At 34.0% G+C, this 9840-nt stretch overlaps 1 long non-coding RNA gene across 1 annotated transcript; it reads right to left on the bottom strand.

Annotated features, from left to right (window-relative positions):
* Positions 1-5326: 5326 nt before the first annotated feature.
* LOC127946673 (uncharacterized) lies at positions 5327-9184 on the bottom strand. The gene is made up of 3 exons (XR_008151134.1): positions 9022-9184; positions 8739-8924; positions 5327-6137 (listed from the first exon to the last, which is right to left on the bottom strand). It is a non-coding gene; the product is annotated as an uncharacterized LOC127946673 (long non-coding RNA).
* Positions 9185-9840: the final 656 nt, after the last annotated feature.

Here is a 9840-nt window from a genome sequence, read left to right as displayed (position 1 = left end):
AACATGATGTAAAATTCTTACAGTAGTTTGGGTTCACTAACCTTCTCTGCGTCTAAGCAGCTACATTGAGTCCAGCTTCTGTTCTTCGTCTGAAAGTAATTTACAAGGCTGTTAACCGAGTCAAATGTTCGATTCCAGGATATATATATAAAAAAATATTTATTTGGACTTTTTTTGATTCCCAGTCCTAGAATGTACAGAAGTGCTCTTATTTTCCAGATTGCACATTCAGTGTTTGATTTAATACTAAAACTTACAGAAATTTAGCACATGCTGATGTACATTCAGTATTTAATTTAATTTAATTTAAAACTTAATTAAAAAACGCAATTTAATTTAGAACTTAAATTAATTGAAAACTTAATTAAATTTAATTACATAACATACATATATATATATATATATATATATATATATATATATATATATATATATATATATATATATATATATATATATATATATATATATATATATATTTATTTATTTTATTTTATTTTTTTTTCATAAAATGTCCATGAACTTCTTTATTCAATAGTAATATTTCAGGATAAAATTTACCTATATGTCAATTAATATTTTTTAATCTACTGTCAACTCTATTTAATTTTGGTTGAACCCATTGTTAATTTTCAGAAATGTTTTAACATCACATTAAATTGCATCTTATTATTATTTACCATTATCTTGGTCATCAAATAGCCTGATTACTAGTAATAGTCCAAATATATAGTTCATAACAAACAGCAGAAATTGAAAAGGCCATTTAGGCTGGTTAATCGATTTACACACAGAAAACGCCAGTGTTTGTGCTTTGAAAATTTGTCCGAAATATGAATTTGTCATTGGAAAGACTAGCGACTTTCGCTAGTACTTGTTTGTTTGTTTGTGAGGAAAAAACTTATTACACTTTATTAATAATTAAAAATTGTAAGTAAGTGGATGCTTGGGTATTATGTTACTAGATGGTTTCTATGGTATTCTGAGTGGTTGCATGTATTGCTAATGGGTTTCTAGGATGTCATGGGTGGTTGTAGGTGTTGCTAGGTGGTTTCTAGGTTGTTCTAGGAAATTGTAAGTGTAGTTATGTGGTTTCTGGTGTTTTGGGTGATTGAAGGTGTTGCTGTGTGATTTTGATAGTGGTCTGGCTAGTTGTAGGTGGTTCTATGGTTTATCTGGGTGGTTGTAGGAGTCACTAGGTGGTTTCTAGTGTGTTCAGATTGGTTGTAAGTATTGCTAGGTGGGTTTTATGGTGTTTCTAGATTATCTTTAGGGTGTTTGGGGTGATTGGAGGCATTGTTATTTGGTTTTGATGGTGGTCTGGCTTGTTTTAGGTGGTTTCCAGCGTTTTTCTGGGTGGTTGTATGAGTTGCTAGGTGGTTTCTAATGTGTTCTAGGTGGTTGTAGGTTTTGCTAGGTGGTTTCTGGTGTTTGAAAGTGTTGCTATGTGATTTCGATGGTGGTCTGACTGGTTTTAGGTGGTTTCTATGGTGTATTGGGTAATTGTAGGTGGTTTCTGGTGTGTTCAGGTTGGTGGTAGGTTTTGCTAGGTGGTTTATATGGTGTTTTGGGTAATTGGAGGTATTGATATGTGGTTTCGGTGGGGGTCTGGCTGGGTGTAGATGGTTTCTAGTTTTTTTTGGTTGGTTGTATTAGTTACTAGGTGGTTTCTAGTGTGTCCAGGTTGGTTGTAGGTTTTGCTAGGTGGTTTCTATGGTGTTTTGGGTGGTTGGAGGTATTGCTAAGTGGTTTCTGGGATGTGTTTGATGATTGTAGGTGTTACATTGTGGTTTCTATGGCCTTCTGGGTGGTTGTATATGTTACTAGATGGTTACTAGGGGCTTTAGGTGGTTACTAGGGGCTTTAGGTGGTTGCTAGGGTGTACTGGGTGCTTCCCAGCTGGTTCCTTACTATCTGGTCTTAAAAGAATTTTTAACCCTTGCGTTTTTTGTGATCTTCTAGACTGTAGATTGTGGATTGGGTGTGTTTTTCAGTGTGTGTCTATGGGATTGTTTCACCTGTTTTATCATCCACCAGGATAGAATAGTTAGTCTGATCACTCAGTAAAGTAATAGCACACTCTTCTCCTCAACAACACACCTGATTTGAGGAATCATTCTGGGATTATGTGCTAGAGTAACTTGTATAGATCCCAGTCGCTGAGCAGCAGTAGTAGTACTAGCGATGTCTTAGCAAGCACAACTACACCAGTATCCCCCCAGATGCTTAGCAACCCTGATTGTCTCATGGTGGGGGCCTTAATTGTTTGGTTTCACAGTCTTTAGTCTGCATGGAACTAATTCTGTCTGGGCATGCAGCTTATTTTTTCACACCGACCTAAAGCTGCTTCTCAAACCCTCCACCCCCAACAGCACAGAAACTCCTGATCCTGCTGTATTTAGTGTTTGGACACTGAGGGGCCTGTGCAGTGAGTAATTTCTCCTGAATCCATACGCCATTCTTCTGAGGTTTAGTCTTTCTGGCGTTGAGTCCAGCGCTGGCAATCGAGCCGCGTGTCAGAAGATCAGCAGAAATCGGCTTACTGCTTCCTGAAACGACCAAAATGTTTTGATGTCTTTTAACAGTTTTATATTTCTATTATTTAAATCCTTTTATGGCGTTTATGGTTATTAATATTTTTAATTAGCTTTTATTTTGATATTTTCATTTTTTTATTTGAATTGTAAATTTGAATCCTTTTGTTATCTGTTTTTATATTATTATTTTTTACATGTAAAAATGTTATAAAAAAATTCAAATTTATTTTACCAATTAATATTATATTATTTGTATAAATATTATTATTAAATAATAAATATTAATTTTCCATATTTTTGTCATTTTATTTAATTTGAATTAATTTGAATTAATTAAATTTTTCCTTCCAGTCAACTTTCTGTTAACATGCTTGGATACAGCACTCCGTGAACAGTAGCTTCTTTGGCAATGAATGTTTGTGGCTTCCCCTCCTTGTGAAGGGTGTCAATGATTGTCTTCTGGACAACTGTCAGATCAGGAGTCTTCACCATGATTGTGTAGCCCAGTGAACCAAACTGAGAGACTGTTTTAAAGGCTCAGGAAACCTTTGCAGGTGTTTTGAGTTGATTAGCTGATTGGCATGTCACCATATTCTATTTTGTTGAGTTTTTGTTGAATGTGAGCCAAAATCATCACAATTTAAAGACCAAAGACTTAGACTACTTCAGTCTGTCGCACCGATAACTGTGATTGAATCATACTACAGTACTAGCAGTGTAACAAGTGTTTACAGAGGATTTCTGTGTTGTCACGTGGCCAGTCAAATGGACTTTGACTTTGGAAAGCGTCCATCCTTCCTTCCTCAATCCAGCCGAATCACTTCTACCAATAACAAGCTCACTCATCCAGAATTATTCCCAGTCTTGTTCCAGTGTTTGAGAACGAAAGTTATTCTGACATCAACGGAAACAATATTTTTATTATGACTAGTATTTAGATTTTCAGTTACAGTTCAGATTAAGTTATTCAAAATTATTTAAATTAAAATGTCAATTTAGTTTTTATATTATATTCATTAAATTTGTATGTTATTATTTTAATATTAAATATGACATTTGTTGTCATTTTATTAATTTTATTTTTATTTTAGTGCACATTTATTATTTTGCAAGCTTTTTATTTTTAATGAATGCTTATGTATTTTCATTTATTATTTTTTTCTTGCTTTGTTCTATTTTGATTGAAAATGTTTAAATAAAAAATATTAATATAAAATATTAATTATGAATATTTCTGTCATTTTATTGAGTTTTTTATAATATTTTAGTGCACTTTTATAGTTGTTCATTCTTTAGCAAACTTTTTATTTTCATTAACTCCAATGTATTTTTTTTTTTACTTTTTCTTGCTCTGTCCAATATCGATTGAAAATATTCAAATAAAATAAAATATGTTATTAAATATTAATTATCAATATTTGTGTCATTTTATTAATATTTAAGTGCACATTTATAGTTGTTCATTCTTTTGCAAGATCTAATGATGACAATTAAATCTAACGATGTGTCTAGAACATTATTAAATAATATTCTAAATGTTGTAATTGAGTTTTCTATGAAGAACCAGCATGAAATAAGGTTCAGGATGGACACAAAGCGTCCACTGAAAGTGACCCAGATGACTGCAGCACGTTTGTCTGTTTATAGCTCCACTAACAGAGAGTTTTTTTAAGTTTTTTAAAGCATAGCTGACACCATTTTTCCATCTCTGTGGTCAGATGTGTTAACAAGACACTTATTTAACTGGGTTAAATGTGAAGAGAGCTGTTTTTAAACGCCCACACGACTACATTTCAGACACGGCGTTGTGTAGCTCGACATGCAAACTTTCCATGCATGCACTCCTTTAAGTTTTGCACTCTTTAGGCAATGTGCATCGAGGGTTAATGTCAGTTTGGATCAAGCGCATGTTTCTCAGAGTGAAATCATGATGTGTCACTTGTGTGTTGAAACTGAGGCTGTCTGCTGGTGAAGCTGGTTGTCATTCGTGTCACGTGTAGGTTCCCTTAGTGATTTTTAGAAAAAAAGAAGGATGTTTCCTCAACTATTGTTTGGAGAAGTGTGTGTGTGGTGCTGTATCGTAACCTAGATATTATTCTTAGCTGGTGTGTACGTCCGAAATGAACGTGTGTGTGTGTAAAAAGTTTTCACACAGGAACAAGTGCGATGTCTGCACAGCATCAGAGCAACAAGAGAATAATCACAAGATCTCAGACATCTGTTTGTTCTGCTCGTCATCCTCTGCCTCTTCTTTCTACTTCACTGCCACTCGTTCACCTTTATAAGTGACATTTGTGACATACTGTGAGTGGGAAGCAGATAATCAGAAAAAAAATATTTTATTTTATTTTACGTGGAAAACAGATAAGTACATGTAGTTGTATTTATTTTATTTTATTTTATTGTTTGATAAATGGAAAACAGATAAGTAGGTGTATTTATTTTATATTATTTTATATTTTATTTTACTTGTTGGATAAATGGAAAACAGATTAAGTAGGTGTATTGATTTAATTTAATTTAATTTAATTTAATTTAATTTAACTTGTGGGATAAATGAAAAACAGATACGGTGTATTTATTTTATTTTATTTTATTTTACTTGTGGGATAAATGGAAAATAGATACGTAGGTTTATTTATTTTATTTTATTTTATACCTTATTATAAATCAGACTTGTGACATATAAGAATCAGATAAGCAGAATTAGATAGTATTTCTAAATTTATTAATTTGTATAATTTTTATTATTTATTCAGAATAAATCAGACTTGTGGCATAAGTAGAAATATATATATATATATATATATATATATATATTAATTATCATTAAATTTATCTCATAATTGGAAACATCTCAACCTTCTTCATTTCATGGGCTTAAAGAAATATAATTTTTTATTTAAGTTGATTTCGAGTTGAAATGTGGCATGTTTTTGACCACTTCACCTAAAATAGCAGACAAACCCTTTCTGTTCATCTCCAGTTATCATCTTTCATCTCACACGCTTTAATCAACCGTGTTTCAAGAGCCTCGTTGAAGTTATTTTAGCTGCGAGTCTTTTTAAGGTGAAATATTAATATCAGGCCTTCATTCATGCAATACAAACACAAATTCACGCTCTCTCTCAGCCTGGAAAGATATGCAGAATAAGATATCAACGTTAAGTGCTGCAAAACCTCCCTAATCACACAACGCTGCATTAAAGAGAGCGGGAACGCTTTGAGAAATATTACGTTTGGCCGCTGTCCAGATTCTGCGGCTCTCTTCCAGGCCGTGAGATCCTGGCAGTGTTTGGGGTGTGTGATGGGTTCAGACGGGAGATTTAAAGGCTGTAGTTGATGCAGGTGCTTGCTGGAGATGTTGAAGGTGCTGGCGGACGCCCGTCTTTCACGCCGGCCCCGGGACAGATTTACAGGGGTTTCAGCGCTGAATCGCTGACACACTGCGAGGTCTGTGGACCTGCTTTTGGACGCCTTCCAGCGGTTTCTGAATTAAAACATGAAGTCCAGCCTTCGGTGGAGTGGTGCTGTGGTGGGGTTTTCTCCGGGTGTGAGTTACACAGATGCTGACTCCATTATTTATGACTTTAACCCTCTCTAGAGAAGACAAACACAGGACGAGGCTCTCAGAAAGAGCTTGAACTGAAAGGGTTTGCTCTACATGTTGCACAAGGTCAAGACGATATCAGAGTTATTATATTATATTATATTATATCTATTTTATTTCAGCTGCTTGCCAATATTTCCCATTTTTGGTTTAACTTGGTAAAACCTAAACCTGAAATAAAAATGAATATTAAAAAAAGACAAATAAATAATTGAAAAACATAAACAAAAAGGGATTTTATTTTATTGCGTTCTATTCTATTCTATTTCAGCTGCTTAAACTATAACTGAAATAAAAATGAATATTAAAAAAGACTAATAAATACTTGAAAAAACTAAAAACAAACAAAAAAAAAAAAAAATCACTGAAAAAAAATGAAAATATAAAAATAAATCCCTTTTTTATATACTTAAAACATGCAGTCTAAGTCTGAAGTATTGCTGTATTACATTTCTGCATATTTTATAAGATATAATCTATTTTATATGTTATTATAATTATTAACTATGATTATAATTATTATTTATATTACATTATTTTATATTATATCATAATATGATATTATATTATATTTTAAATAAATATACCTTCCTGTACCAATAATTATAATAATAATAATAATAATAATTGTAACTTTTAAAATACAAAACTTATTATTATCATTATTTTTCTTTTTTGTATTCCTTTTAGTTTTTTTATCAACTTATTTAAGAATAATAACACAATTAAAACAAATACACATTTTTTCTACATTAATTCCTTGATTATTTCAGTCACATTTTAATACTTGCTTTAAAAAAAATAATAATAAAAAAAGGACACAATTTCAGAGTTTATAGGTAAATCATAAACAAATCATAAAAAGCTTGAAAAATACTGAAATATCCCTAATAAAGAAATTTCAAGAACGTTTTAAATGTTTCAATCAGCGTGTGCTCAGTGAATATCCTTAAAGCAGCTTGTTTTTATGCATTCGTGTGTTTCCATCTTTACAAACTCAAGTGCTGCATGCTGTTATTATCACAAACATGAAGAAATGCATGGAAACGTGCAAAATGCTCTAATAACACGCCGGCTTTGCACTGACAAACACTACTAACACAGGCCCAGCAAACTGCAAGATGTACAAATCACAATCGTCGATGTAAATAGGTGGTTAAACGCTGAAATTGAAGTCACTGGCCTCTGTTTATGCGCACATTGTTTCACACAAAGACTCATTTTCGCTGGCGGAACAGCGAAGGGCCGAGATAGACTTAATTTGTTTACGCTCAGATTGATGAATTGCAGTGGATTTAAAATAATATCTCTCAGGCTCCGACTGTTGTGAATTCAATCAAAGCCCTCAGACTGTTATTTTTAGGTTTGGCTGTGATTTGCGTTAGCGTTCTTCCCACGAGTCGCCCGGTGTCACCGAAGGGCCCGAGGAGCGATGTTAGCCGAGCCGAGGCCCGTGTTTAACGCTCTCTGTTTGTCACAGTCCTGTGCGCTGAATGGTGCGGAGGTAAACAGATGACTCCTCGCCTCTCCTCTCTCCCCGATCCGGCCGGACCAGCACAGAAGAGCCAGCGAGCCTGGTTTCTGATGCTGGTGGCTGCTCGGGGACACTGGGGTGTTTATCTGCTAAAGGTTAATGTAAGATGGTCATGTGGTAAACGGGCCGAGGACATCTAATGCAGAACTACAGGAACATGCTTTTGTTATGCAACCGGTCAAGCTACAAATAGATCCGAACTTTCATTCAAGATATGATATATGATATGATATGATCTGATATGACAGGACACGACACGATATGATATGATATTGCATTGCATTCTATTCTATTCTATTCTTTTCTAGTACCAATTTTATTTAAACTGGTTGCCAACATTTCAGTTTTGTTTAGTTTAAATAGCTAAAACACAAAACTAAATCTGAAATAAAAATGTTAATTATATTATATTATATTATATTAATAAAGTTAATGTATAATATATTATATATATACTCTAATAAAAATAGTTTAATGTAATTATTATGTAATATATTATATTAAAATTTTTGTATTCGTTACATATTTAGATTACACTGTCTCATAGTATTATATTACACATATTACATACTCTCATTAATATATTTATATAATGTATTGTTAATATTAATATAGTTTTATAATAATTAAAAAAAGATTGACTGACTTGAAGTCTTGCTGTTAACTTATTTCATACAGAAAAAAATATATTAATATATATATATATATATATATATATATATATATACATACATACACACATATATATATATAAAATTTTATATTTATATATAAATGTATTATTGTTATTATTATTAAATACATTAAAACTAAATACATTTATCTATTTTATAACTTATTTTAGTGCTTTCAAAATAGTATTGCATAATAGTAATTATAATATTTAAATTATATATATATATAATTTTTTTTTTTTTAATGCAGTTAGTTGCGCATTAGATTAGTTGCATGTTAACTAATCTCATGTCCAAATGTTTCTCCTGTGGTTTAGTTCACATGGGCTCAGCTTTGATGAATTCATTATTAGACATAGGTACAGACAGGTGCATTTACTCACCTGTCACCCTCATTCTTCACGCGGTGTTGACGTCACACACGTTGGACCTGACACCATTCACACTCCACCATCAGGCTCTGAGCCCATTCATTCCCAGAAAGGGTTAAACACGCCTGTGTCTGTGAGCTTCCCAGACGTCAGGCCTCTAGACTGCCTTCTTTATCCACCGCTGACCTCCATTGTTTGCTGGAAGGGAAAGAGAGGTTAACTCTTGGTGATAAAGGACCATGACTGAATGAGCGAGTGAATGAATAGAGAAGGAGGGTGTAACACTAGCTCTCACCCTGCACTCTGTGTGTATTAGCTGGGCTTGAAGGACCCACAGACAGACTGGCACATCCAGGCCTTGTCAGCATATGCCTGGTGGTCTATAGAGAGAGCTCTGTTCCCCCCCAGCGCTCACATGTGTGCAAGAAGACATTATACATGCAGCCCGTGGGGGGGGGGGGGTGGTGAGAAAGAGAGAGAGAGAGGGGGGGGGGTGGGGGGGGGGTTAGTTTGGGGCAGGTTTTTGGCTGTAAAGTTGGAAATAGGGGCTCTTAGTTTTCCAGAGAATAAAGTCGGCTGTATTTTTGTGCAGGATTGTAACAATATTACATACAATATATAACGATTAATAACATTTAGTATTTATTGATACGATTTACTGTAGCATTATATTAAATGTTTAATTTGCTTATTTACATTAGTAAAATCATTTTTTTAGTTCAATTATATTGTTATTATTATATGTAACGTCTCGGTTACGTATGTAACCCTCGTTTCCTAAAGGAGGAAACGGAGAAACGTTACGTCAGAAAGAGACCCGAGAGCCCAATCACCTTCGAGTGGTTACAAAACGAGCCAATGGTACACAGAGTACCTTGGTCTGCGGAATTTGCATCGCAAGCTCCGCCCCACAGTGGAGGTATATAATGAGCAGCGCGAGCAACTCGCACTCAAGTCTTCGCTGAGGAGCTGAACCAGTGACCCAGCCGTTCAGCGTAACAGCGATGTATATAGCGATGAATATAGTAATACCGCATGCATCCAGTCCGTGGAGTGGTGCTGCAAGCGCATTGACACTGAGCAGGTCCTTACTGGCCAGAAGGGGCAAGTACCC

Source organism: Carassius gibelio, chromosome A25 (assembly GCF_023724105.1).
Source record: "Carassius gibelio isolate Cgi1373 ecotype wild population from Czech Republic chromosome A25, carGib1.2-hapl.c, whole genome shotgun sequence".
NCBI lineage: Eukaryota > Metazoa > Chordata > Actinopteri > Cypriniformes > Cyprinidae > Carassius > Carassius gibelio.
Note: the sequence above shows the minus strand (reverse complement) of the source record. Positions and strands in the feature narration are given on the sequence as shown.